At 41.2% G+C, this 13,510-nt stretch overlaps 1 protein-coding gene and 1 pseudogene across 1 annotated transcript in view; one reads left to right on the plus strand and one right to left on the minus strand.

Annotated features, from left to right (window-relative positions):
* Positions 1–13,510, plus strand: part of MMP26 (matrix metallopeptidase 26) — a 280,854-nt gene that overhangs the window by 15,008 nt on the left and 252,336 nt on the right. The gene's annotated exons all lie outside the window — the stretch shown is intronic.
* On the minus strand, positions 2,131–4,422 carry LOC100983439 (keratin, type II cytoskeletal 8-like; annotated as a pseudogene).

The following is a 13,510-nucleotide window of genomic DNA, read 5'->3' on the forward strand; positions in this document are numbered from 1 at the left end:
TTGCAAATGTGGTATTATTTGGTTTTAAAAAAATAGAAAAAGAGAAAGTGTCTACTTATTATTTAAACTTCTCCTTTAAAGAGATAAGTAACATCACGCTGCTCTCAAATGGGAATAAAAAGTGCATTAACAATTTCAAATTACTGAATCTTATAAACGAAATTTACCATAGACAGCTTGCCGTGTCCATGGTTACTCAATTGTTCCAAATATTTTTACTTTCCTTTGCCTCTGGCCTCCTTGACCTCCACATTTAACAGCTAGTATAATAAATACATATTTTATTGCATTGTCAGTAACCGAACTGTATTTGGTCAAATATTCATACTTTCTCCCAGCTCTTCAGGGAAGATGTCGAGCATAAAGCATTCTGTGAAATACAACTATGCTTAATTCAACTCCAATCTGTATAGTTTCTTCAGAAGTGGTAATGTCATGCTTATTGCTAAACAATCGTGTTCCTGCTTTTGGGAAATACCATCTTCAAATAAATTAATTTTCTGTAAGGCCTCAAGGTTAACAAGAAGCAAATACAGAAATATTTTAATCTGGTGGGATTTATAATGCTATGCTTGGACCTTATCCTCAAGGAAAGTTGAAGTGGATATGCTATTCAGGGTCTAGATTGAAAAACAGAAATCACACCAGTGACTAACACAGGAAGCATTTAGTACAAAGAACTGGATAAACAGGTATTAGAGGACTGAAAGGGAAAAAAAGGAACACAGGAATAATGCAGGGATAATAACTACAGGAAGTTTCCTCTACTTATATGACCTTGGGAACAAAGAGAAGAGTTTGGGCTTATTAAAAACTATAATTTTGGTGGAGAGTTCCCCCAAGAGCTTATATTCTGACCTATAATGAGAGGGAGCTGCTCTTTTGGTTCTGGTACCTCAGGAGTTCAAAGGATGGAGAACATGAGGCCAAGAGCCAACCTTGCAGGAAAGGAGACTTCCCTGCTCGCTATAGCTCATACCTCAGGAACACCAGAGAAGGACCTCTCGTGGAGTTGAGACTTAGGTCCCTGAATACAGCCCACTGATGGTTGATTCTATTTCTTCTGAGGGGCATGATGAGATTATTGCTGGAAGTGTGGGAAAAAATAAAACTAGAAACTGGAACCAATGCATCTGGGCAAAGAACTATTGCTGTGATGGCACTGATAGGTACAATAAGCAAACATGATAGACATATTTGTCCCTACAGCAGCTTCCGGTGTCCTAGCCTCCCCCAATTAATGGACCATAGCAGGGAACCAAACAATTCTTCTGATTCATGAGTTGCAGCCTTCTTATCAAAAGCAGAGTCTATAGAATGGTGGATTTGGAGCTGAGAAAGCCAATAGCCACCACAATGGAGTAAGGTGCTTGTAACACAAGCTCAATATGGTCATGATAGGGGTTTTATTAGGTACTCCATCCTGGACTGCTGTTAATAACAGCAGTAACTAATAACTACAGCCAGCTAAATGCTTTCACAGTTCACCAAGTATCATTACATACAATCTTCTGAAAGGATGCTAGTTGACAATTTTGGGGTATTTCTTGGGGATGTTTTCTCTCCTTTCTACCAAATATCTACTTCTCCTAGGACATGCCCCCTCTCTCCTCCACCACTTCAGGTCTCCTGTGCAATGGCCAGCAACACAGTTTCAAGTTGTGTCTGAGTCAACGTCTGTTTTGGAGCTTACTGGCTTTCAAGGACTCTTTGTCTTATCTCTCATCTTTCCAATTGCTCTCATGTCTGTTCATGAGTGGATTTTTTTCCCAAAGACAGAGAATATGGCATATCTATTTTTAGGTGATATATTTTGACTGGAAACTTGTGCTCATTATTTTCACTGTCATCTTAATATCCAGTTCTAGTGTCGATTATTTTGTGCTTTTCTTCATGCTTCAGGGTGTTGACCAAAATGGACTGCATCATCAGGTTCTCTTGTGAGCTGACTTGGGGTTGGGTTCACAAAACCAAAGGCACCAGAAGGAGAATGTAGAGTTGCAGGAGACATTCTGCTTTGACAATGTTTCGTCCTCCTGCTTTGGCCCCTGGAATCATAATGGTTTCTCACTATCACCAGTCTCCAGGCATCTCAGCATCCCTTGTGATACTGTTTGGATCTCTGTCCCGACCCAAATCTCATGTTGAAATGTAATCCCCAATGGGTCACATCTTCCTTTTGCTCCAACCGTGTGAAGTGCATTGTTCTCACTTTGCCTTCTGCCATGATTGAAAGCTTCCTGAGGCCTCCCCAGAAGCAGAAGTCGCTATACTTCTTGCATAGCCTGCAAAACTGTGAGCCAGTTAAACCTCTTTTCTTTATAAGTTACCCAGTCTCAGGTATTTCTTTATAGCAGTGTGAGAATGGACTAACACACCTTGTTTGTTTCCTAAGCCATGTCCATTATTCTATAATTCATTTTTTCACTGGAATCTCTCACTTTAAATTATTCTGAATTTTGTTTATTTCCTGCTGATTTTGTGACTGATACATATCTCTTTAATGAGCAAAGATAATGACTCTTTGATCTTAATAGGTCTACTTTTACTTAATCTTAAGTACTTTTTGAGTTTGAAATGCATTTAATAGGTGCCAATTGGTTTTTCACCACCTAAGGCGTGAAGTAATTACTTTTTTTTTTTTTTTTTTTTTTGGCAGGGTTAGCTGAGGATTTAGTTAGGACAGGAAAAAAAAAAAAAGCAATTGAATTGTTTTGTAGCTGGAGGCATGGGCAAGGGGGATCCTCAGGCACTGAACTCCCCCGTGGGTGGGCTGAGGGCTAGGGCTGAGCCTCAGGTGGGTCCCCTGTTCCCTGTGCTATCCTGCACAGTGGCCTCCCTCCTGTGCTTTCCCGCAGCCGCAGGAGGGGCAGGCTGGGAGGGGCTGCCACAGCTGTTCACTTGGGCAGGACGTCAGAGGACTCGGACACCAGCTTCCCTTCGTGGGTCTTGATATTCTTCACAACCACGGCCCTGGTGGAGCTGGTGTGGCTGAAGGAGCTGGAGCCTGCGCCAGAGCCAAAGCTGGAGCCCAGGCCATAGCTGAGGCCAGGGCTTGTGAGGCCCCCATAGGCCGAGCTTAGACCACCTGCATAGACACTGGTGGTCTTTGTATGGATACTCATGTTCTGCATCCCAGACTCCAGCCGGCTCTCCTCGCCCTCCAGCAAGTTCCTGTAGGTGGCGATCTCGATATCCAGGGCCAGTTTGACTTTCATCAGCTCCTGGTACCCATGCAGCTGTCACGGCATGTTCTGCTTGGCCCGCTGCAGGGCGGCCTCCAGCTCGGACAGCTTGGAGTTGGCATCCTTAATGGCCAGCTCCCCACGCTGCTCGGCATCTGCGATGGCGGCCTCCAGGGAAGCCCTCTGGCCTTTGAGGCCCTCAATCTCAGCCTGGAGCCGGCTGATGTTCCAGTTCATCTTGCAGATCTCAGTCTTGTGCGCTGCGGGTCATCCTCCTGCTTCCCAGCCAGCGTCTGCAGCTCCTCATACTTGATCTGGTGCATGCTCTCAGCCTCCGCCCGGCTGCGGTTGGAGATCACCTTGTACTGCGCCTTGACCTCAGCGATAGTGTTGTCCATGTCCAGGGAGCGGCTGCTGTCCATGGACAGCACCACAGATGTGTCCGAAATCTGGGACTGCAGCTCTGGGATCTCCTCTTCATACAGCTGCCTGAGGAAGTTGATCTCGTCAGTCAGCCCTTCCAGGAGAGACTCCAGCTCTACCTTGTTCATGTTAGCTTCATCCACATCCTTCTTGATGAGGACAAATTCATTCTCCAGCTCTGCACGCTTATTGATCTCATCCTCATACTTGTTCTTGCAGTTCTCCATCAGCCCCTGCATGTTGCCAAGCTTCAGCTTCTCCTGACCCAGAGTGTCCAGTTGCCGCCTAAGGTTGTTGATGTAGCTCTCGAACATGTTGTCCATGTTGCTCCGAGCTGTCTTCTGCTGCTGCAGGAGGCTCCACTTGGTCTCCAGCATCTTGTTATGCTGCTCCAGGAACCGTACCTTGTCTATGAAGGAGGCAAACTAGCTGTTGAGGGTCTTGATCTGCTCCTTCTCCCGGGTGCGCACGGCCTGGATGTTGGGATCTACCTCCAGGTTAAGGGGACTCAGCAGGTTCTGGTTGACTGTGTCAGTGGTGATGCCTCCCATGCCGCTGGACCCACCATAACCTCCACCCAGGCTACCCTGGAAGCTGCTGGTACCACTGGGGAAAAGCTTGAGGAGCTGATGCAGGGACCAGGTCCACTCGTGTAGGAGCGGCTGCTGAAGTCCTGGGGGGCTAGAGGTGGACACCTGGTAGGACTTCTGGGTTACCCTGATGGACATGGTAGAGGCAGGAGTGGAGGCAGGCGATGGGCCTGTGAACCAGGTGGATGGGCCTTTGATCTAGGTCTTATTACCATAAGTCTTGCTTCTGCCAGCATTTAAAACCCCAGGAAAAGCAGGATTTTCTCTATACTCTTCAGGGCCTCAAAACAGAAGTGGAAGATGGGGTGGACTTGTGGCCTCCTGGTTAGATGACTTGTAGGGATCTGGACACAAAGCCTTGTACATTTTCTCTGGCCTAAATAGCATAGACAGCTAAAGTTTCAGACTAAAAGGAGAGAGGCTTCAGTTCTGCAGTAGTATTGTTCTTTTGACCTTAGTTTACATTAAAAACATAAAAGAATCAATTTACTATTTCCCTTGTGAAACGCAAGGATTGGAAATTTGCCTTTCTAATGGTTTGGAAGCAAAAATTATACCCCAATATTTTGGAGAATATAAAATCTAAAGATAAGGTTGCTATGGTTCCTACACAAAAATCCCAGAAAGGGATATGAGGTGGTAGGAGAAAGTTTTTGTATAAATGAATCCAATAGAACAACTTCGTTTATTGGTATAATACAATGTTAAAATTGAATTTTTCCTTCCTAGTTATGGCTGAGACAGAAAAATCGCAGATGCTAAATTCCAAAGTGAGTTGTCAGACTATCAAGGAAGACAGGTCAGGTGACAATGAGAATACACAATTCACTAAAGAATTAAAGAAGTTATTATAGACTGATATGGTTTGGATCTGTGTTCCTGCCTAAATCTCACGATGAATTGTAATCCCTGTTGTTGGAGGTGGGGCCTGGTGGAAGGTGATTGGATCACAGGGACAGTTTCTCATGGCTTAACACCATCCCTCTTGGTGCTGTTTTTGCATAGTGATTTCTCGTGAGATCTGGTCGTTTAGGAGTGTGTGGCACCTCCCCCTTGCTCCTTCTTCAGCCATGTGAAGTGTTGTTCCCTTTTGCCTTCTGCCATGACTGTAAGTTTCCTGAGGCCTTCCAAGCACCGTGCTTCCTGTAGAACCTGCAGAACCATGACATAATTAAACCTCCTTCTTTATAAATTACGCAGTCTCAGGCATTTATAGCAGTGTGAGAACTGACTAATACATAGACATAAAGATAACAGCCTAAAAAGTGAAATCTGAGACTGTTTTTTTTTCCTACTAATCTGCATGCCCAAAGAGGAAATAGAGGAACACATATATAACAGTCTTCTTGGCATCTTAAAATTGCAAATGTCTTTTTACATACCCTAATGGTGAGCTAGCTTAGTGTCTTAAGCAGGAGGCAAATGGTGTCTTTGCAAGAACTGCCAGCTTTTGTTGTCAGAGCCTTGTTTGTTGAGAATTTCTTTTCTTTTTCTTTCTCTGATGTCAGAAAATTGTGATCTAGAGGTAGTATGGACACAGTATCTTATGACATAGGAGATGCTGTTAAATGGGGGTTCTCATCATAAGACTTCTGAAGAGGACCACTTTAGAGAAAGCTGTGTTAAGATTTTATTCACTCTCTCATCAGGTGTTTGGGCAGAGATATAATGGCTCCCTTCAGAGAGATCTGAGGTGGACAGTGAGTGCACTGATGACTGACTCCCTTTGAGAAACCTGAAGATCAGAAAAAGGGAGAGTTTCTGTGGTGGTAGAGTAAAAAGAATTGCCGTTTCTTATATAGGGTCCATACTACTCTCACAAATCTGCTTGTGCAAGACTACCTGAGTGTGTCCTATGGACCAGAAGTACACTGTGTGCGTGTGAGAGAGCCAGTAAGAAGGTCCTCTTAGATCATGTCCAGTAGGGCTGTCTGCAGGCACAGTAAAGCCTCAACAGAAGAGAACTGGGGGTAACCTCTGGGCTGCGGAAAGAAATAGAGCACATTCACCAGACCAAAAGAACCTCTGGTGAGAAACCAGTAGTTTGTTGGGGGACTTTGATGAACTCACAAAAGAAGTCCAAGAGAAACCCTCCAAACCACTAAGCTTAGCAAATATGAAAACATCTTATGACAATATCGAATAAATAAGAATTTTACTAGGCCGGGCATGGTGGCTCACACCTGTAATCCCAGCACTTTGGGAGACCGAGGAGAATGGATCACCTGAGGTCCAGCCTGGCCAACATGGTGAAACTCAGGCTCTCCTAAAAATACAAAATTAGCCAGGTGTGGTGGCATGTGCCTGTAGTCCCAGCTACTCGAAGGCTGAGGCACGAGAATCACTCGAACCCGGGAGACGGAGGTTGAAATGAGCCGAGATCACGCCACCACACTCCAGCCTGGGAGACAAAAGTGCAACTTCATTAAAAAAAAAAAAAAAAATTACCATTGGTTTTATTTTCTTTTCCTTTTAGCTTTGACCTTGACAGTGTTAAAATAATAGCTAGTAAGATATGAGTGTGTGAAAGAGAAGCGAAGCCAATGAAGCTTCTCTCTAGATGTCCTGAGGACTACTTGTAGCCAGCTTCAGCTCAGATAGCAGAGAGGAGTATTATTTTTGAATGAAGATGCAAGTGTTGACTAATTTATTTCTAAATTGAAAGTGTGTGTTATAACTTTAAGTAGGACTTTTTGGCCCAGGGTGGTGCTTCACGCTTGTAATCCCAGCACTTTGGGAGGCCAAGGTGGGAGGATCGCTTCAGGCCAGGAGTTTGAGACTAGCCTAAGCAGTATACTGAGATCTGATCTCTACAAAAAAGTTAAAAAATTAGCCAGGCATGATAGGGCTTACACCTGTAGCCCTAGCTACTCAGGAGGCTGAGGCAGGAGGTTCAGGATTGCTTGAGGCCAGGAATTTGAGGTTGCCGTGAACTATGATTATGCCATTGCACTCCATCCTGGGTGAAGACCAGGACCCTGTCTCTAAAACAAAACAAAACAAAAAACAAAAATCCGTAAAAAACAAGTAAGACTTCCTATTTTCTATGATAAGCAAAAAACTTACATTGCTTGTCAACATTTTTATCCAAGGGTAAGAAAAAATGTTTTCCACTGAGTAGCTATAAAAGGAGTGAGGGATAAAAAACAAATAAGAAAATAAAAACAAAAACAAAAACTCCATTTGCTTTAAAGATAACATCCCATGCGTACTGTTTGTTCATCAACTTTAGTTACGTTATAAAAGACAATCAGTATCACTTCTTTCTTTCAATCAGATGATTTAGAAGGAGATATTGCTCACTGGGCATCACATGGTCTGTTTAATAGCATTTGCTAAAATGTTTGCTTACAGTCATCAAACATTTATAAATAGCAAATATAAAAATTTTATTATTTAGAAAGAAATTTTTATGGCCATATTTGAAAAAAATCTGTATTTTTTAAAATGTTTGGTTTAGTACAAGGTACATGACAATCCTAATAAAAAAAAAATACTTGGCTGGGCACGGTGGCTCACGCCTGTTATCCCAGCACTTTGGAAGGCCGAGGCAGGTGGATCACCTGAGGTCAGGAGTTCGAGACCAGCCTGGTCAACGTGGTGAAAATCCGTCTCTAATAAAAATACAAAAATCAGTCAGGCATGGTGGCGGGCGCCTGTAATCCCAGCTACTTGGAGGCTGAGGCAAGAGAATTGCTTGAACCCGGGAGGTGGAGATTGCAGTGAGCTGAGATCGTGCCATTGCATTCCATCCTGGGCAACAGAGCAAGACTCTGTCTCAAAACAAAAAACAACAAACAAACAAACAAAAATCTTCTCTCTTCAGGGTTAGTAGTAATCAAGAAGTCATAGAACAAAATAATGAGCTGTCATTATCCAACTATTAAATTAGAAAATATTTAAGTAAAAATGTCACAATACTGCTGAGTGTAAGTGAGCAGAATATACTCATGATCAGTTATTGGGAGTATAATTGGTACAGTTCTCCTGAGAAGTAAAATTTTAAAAACAAGGTATGTATTAGGAGGTGTAAATTATTATCTTTTAAAATTCAGTAATTTGAATTAAAATGATATATTCAAGGAAAAATAAGATATGAAAAAATTATTAATAAAGATGCTAGTCACAATTGGATTTTCACATGGCATGAAAAATTGGAAAGGACCTGAGTAATTTAACATAGGGAAATGGTTCCTTGTTAAACATTATATTATAATCCAAGAAGAAATTAAAACTTACACATATTAATCTTGTCTTCATAATGAAGGCATGATTTCCATAGCTTTCCAGAGTACTGGGTACTGACAGCTTACAGCTGAGTCCCTCTCTAGAAATTGCCCTCGGACCAGTGGAGTTGCCACACCCAAGTTTACTATGGGACTTATCCAGTGACTGATCAGTAGAGGAGTACAGAGGCCTTGTCCCCCTTGCCTAGACAACTCTGAAGGGCCATTTCAGCCCTGGAGTGCCCATGGGACTTGTGGCCTCTGTTATAAGTGTGAGAGAATTCAGATCCCCTTTTGCCCAGTCAGGCCTCCCTTCTATTATGGATGCTATTTTTAAAAGGATACTTTAATTAGTTTTCTGCATACAAATCTCTATTTCAGAATTTTTTTCTGACAAATATGATCGAAGGCAAAATATTGCCTTTTGTCCCCTCTTAATAGTCTTCCCCTTTTTTTCTTAGGAGGTGCTTGCTAGAGGTAAACACTATTCTGAAAGTGGTAAGCATCCTTCCTTTTAAAGTCTTTAAATTTTTCTTGAATATATACACCTGCACATACACAAACATACAGAGCACATGGAATTGCTTAGAAATTTTAAAATCAAGTAAATGCATTCTATTTTACATATTCAATATTCAATGTGCATTTTGCTTTATTAACTAATCTATTTTGAGATCATGCACGCTGATGTATATAATATTTATATAATTATATATGGTTTAAAAACTTGTGTGTAGTATTTTATGTTAGAAACGTACTACATGCTTTGCATAAAAAATCATCTCCCTAGTCACAGACATTTAAATTGTTCCAATTTTTTGCCATGACTAAAAAAATTAAATATTTTTCATTAAATAGTAAATATTTTTATCCAAAGCTTTAAAAATTGTACCATAAGCATCTTCCTAGTTCATATGTAAGTTAATTTGTTGGGCAATACAATGTAAAAGTCAGAGTTTAAGCAGAAAATGAGAAGCCACTACAAGTATTTTCAAAGGATGTTTTTACTTATGTGATGGAGAAACCTGACAGCCAAGCAGGTGATGGTGAGGTAACCTGATTGCAGCAAGCTACTACATCCTCATGGCTGGAATCTCCTTGGTGTTATTGGAGCTCAGGAGCTATGACACCCTGACAGAAGGTGGAAATGTGGAGAAAATGCAACACTGACAGAGAAGCTGCCCCAGACAGAGAGGGGCAGGAAGAAACTTCTTAACTCCTTGTCTCACCTTCAGACTTAACTAGTTTCTTCCATGGGCCAAACCCAACTAGAATACGGTTAACATGGAAGGCTGAGATAGCTAGCCTGCACGGTTCAGCTCCTTGGAGGTATTGAGCAGAGTAAAATAGGGGAAATAAATGGATTTGAGGGCAAACATGTTCAAGATAATCACAGTCCATTCTTTTTGCTATTCATCAAATATATTTAATGACTTCATGATTTAACCTAACAGGTGTCAGCATATATATATATATATATATATATATATATATATAACATAACTTTCCTTTTCTCTGTCAAAAGTGCAAATGAGAAAGCCTCTCATTGAGTTCATTGCAAATACAGGAAGCCCAAGTGGTAAACAATTCTCCCAATCTGATCAGGCATGGATTTTTGTGGTCTGATGACCTACCTGATGCATCGTAAAGTTAAGTAATATCTGCACTCCTCATACAAGGTAGTGAGGAAAGGGAAAATAACTGGCTAATATATTTGCATTAAAATGCATAGATAATACAGCCGTCATTTTTGTAGCTGGTCATGAGACAATGTTTTACATTTATCATTTTCTTTGAGCCCGCTAAACTAATACACATCACCTTTTCCTTAGCTTTCACTTTGACTGGTGGTTTACCCAAATTTTTATTCCCCAAAGGACTGTGTTCCCATTGGTCTTTCCCTTATTGGGTTGCTTTAATATTGCATTTGCCTTTACTATTAGATATGGGACATACGAGGTGCCCCAGTGAAACCTCTGAGTTCCAGATATAGTCTTAACTTCCCCTGTGGGATAGCTGCAACCTGATTTCTCCTTAAGTTTTGGAATCAGTATTGGAAAGGGGTGACAGACATTAATAGCACCACTAAAGAGCCAGGATGCAGAGAAAGAATTTCTCATCACGTCTCCTTTTATTTTAACACTTAGGTTTCTGGGAAAGAGAGAGAGAGAGAGAGAGAGAGAGAGAGAGAGAGAGCAAGCGAGCATTGAGGGTGATAGGTGACTACTACAAACTCAACCAAACAGGAGCCCTATTTGCTGCTGCTTTGTTAGATCAGATTAACACAGCTTCCAATGCATGTTATGTGGCTATGATATTTTTCCATTCATGAGATAAACTGAGGAATAGAAACAGTTTGCATTTAGTCATAATGTACGATAGTATGCACTCAAGACTACGTTGTCTCTCTGGATCTCTATCACAATGCAGTCTGAGAGACCTGGAGCAGTAAGACATCCCTTAGAGAATCACACTGGTCCACCATACTGATGAGATGATGAAACCATACTAATCATATGAGATGATAAGAACTCCCAAGGATAGCTGGTAGACCCTGCAAAGATGCTGCACCCTGCTACATCAGTAAAACTTTCAGTGGTCTGGTAGTCTGAGGTATGCTGGGACATCTCTTCCACAGCAAACGAAAAATATTGCATCTTTCATTTCCAACCACCACAAAGATGCACCATTCTTTATTTTTTATTATTTATTTATTTATTTATTTTGAGATGGAGTTTCACTCTTTTTGCCCAGGCTGTAATGCAATGGTGCGATCTTGGTTCACTGCAACCTCCACCTCCCAGGTTCAAGTGATTCTCCTGCCTCAGCCTCTCGAGTAGCTGGGATTACAGGCATGCACCACCACTCCAGATTAATTTTGTATGTTTAGTAGAGATGAGGTTTCACTATGTTGGCCAGGCTGGTCTTGAACTCCTGACCTCAGGTGACCGCCTCAGCCTCCCAAAGTGCTGAGATTACAGATGTGAGCCACTGTGCCTGGCCAGATGCACTATTTTCAGTAGGCCACTTTGGGTTTTAGAGATGTACACACTGAATCAGCTTCACCACCACTCCCAACACACACAATTTGGTGTGGCCTCGCTGACACTGAATTTTTCTTGAATGCCAAGAGGGCCCACAATCATTTCTTTCTTTTCCCCATTAAATGTATAGCTCATTTGTGTAAGTTCTTTCAGTATGAAGATGAGAGCTCTAAGTATCCACTGGCATAAGTACTACGGCTAGCTAGGACATCTGGCACTGATCTGTCAGTACCCTGACATGTAAAGACAGTTGTCAGTGGCTTTGCTGTCCCTTGCCCTCTCCTTCCACACTGATGTTTCTAGACGATAAGGAAAGGCACTATAAGATATGCCTACATATATTCCTCTGGTGTGGGGACATTTTCTATAATATTCTGAATTTAATGTTCTATTACTTAATCTAATGTTAAAGAGTTTTTGTGCATGTGTGCATGCACATGTGTGGGTTCATACATGTGGCTATTTCCTGTCAATTCATAGCCCACCAGAAATGATGTATTTAGGGATTCTTCACTGTATTTAATATTTTGTGTTCATGTTTTTGTAGGTATTGTGTCTATTCACTATGGATGGATTTCCTTCTGTATTGTGGGGAAAGGATAAGATATCCTGTCATCGGGAGGCGTGGTAGACTATTAGCTCTTTATCTGGGTATGGGGTTCTCTGTTTCTCCTGGATGTTGCCAGTGAGTTGAAGTGTAGACCTACCTTGGAGAAACCACCCACATTCATTCTTCCCACGTTGAGGCAAATATCTCTTTGTGTCCTAAAGGATGGCACAAATAGGCCAGGGTGGGGTTAGTGGAGCAGTAAAATGACTGGTCATTACAATGGAGTTTACCAATCCACACCTCAGAGACTGAACCATCCCATTGAATTGCTTCCACTTCTCGTTCGATATTCTCCTGTACATATTTTGGGCTGCAGTTTGTCTGTCAATGTTATTTCATCTTTTGTTGTATCTTTTTATGAATTCCCTATCTTTATGGATCACTGATTATAAGCTTACTTATATTCCAGGGAAACTGTGAATGTAATCTTTTTCTTCTTATTTTTATAGGCTAGGAATTAAAGATTACCTTCCTTATGGAATCTTTAATTCTTTTTTAATACAATAGTTTTTTGTGATACAATTCACATACATACAATTCATTCATTTAAAATGTAAAAATTAATGATGTTTAGTATATTCATGAAGTTTTGTGGCTGTACTTAATGTGTTACTTGTTCCAGCCTGGGCAAAAGAGCGAGACTCGTCTCAAAAAAAAAAAAAAAAGAAAATTTTCATGAACCCCAAGAGAAGCACCCTATCCAGAAGCAGTCACACCACATTGCTCTCCATCCCTCTCAGCCCTGAGCAATCACTAATCTACTTTTTGTCTCTATAGATTTGCCTATTCTGAAGATTTTATATAAATTGAATCATACAATATTGGGCATTTGTGACTGGCTTTTTTCATTTGGTGCACTGTTTTCAAGGTTTATACATTGTGTGGCAAGTATTAGTACTTCAGTCCTTTCTATAGCTGAATAAATATTCCATTGCATGGTTCCATCACATTTTGTATATTCATTTTTTAGTTGGTGGAAATTTGGGTGGCAGCGCCATTTGTTGAAAACACCATTCTTTCTTCATTGAGCTGTCTTGACACCCTGGTTAAAAATTAGCTGACAGGACACGTGAGTGTATATTTCTGGACTCTCAATTCCAGTTCACTGAGGGATATGTCTATCCTATGCCAGTACTATGTACTGTCTGGATAAGAGCAGCTGTGTAATAAATTTTGATATTAGTAAGTATGCAACACCCAACTTTGCTCTTCTTTTTCAAGATTATTTTGGCTCTTCTGGAACCCTTAAAATTCCATATGTATTTTAGGACCAGCTTGACAATTTATGCAAAGAAGCAAGATTGAATTTTGATGGCGATTACATTACATTTGTAGACCAACTTGGAAATTGCAGCCATCTTAGCGAGATTAAGTCTTCAAATCCATGAATATGACATGTTGTTCCATTTACATTTATAACATGTTGTTCCAT

This window comes from Pan paniscus, chromosome 9, assembly GCF_029289425.2.
Source record: "Pan paniscus chromosome 9, NHGRI_mPanPan1-v2.0_pri, whole genome shotgun sequence".
In the NCBI taxonomy this organism is placed as follows: domain Eukaryota; kingdom Metazoa; phylum Chordata; class Mammalia; order Primates; family Hominidae; genus Pan; species Pan paniscus.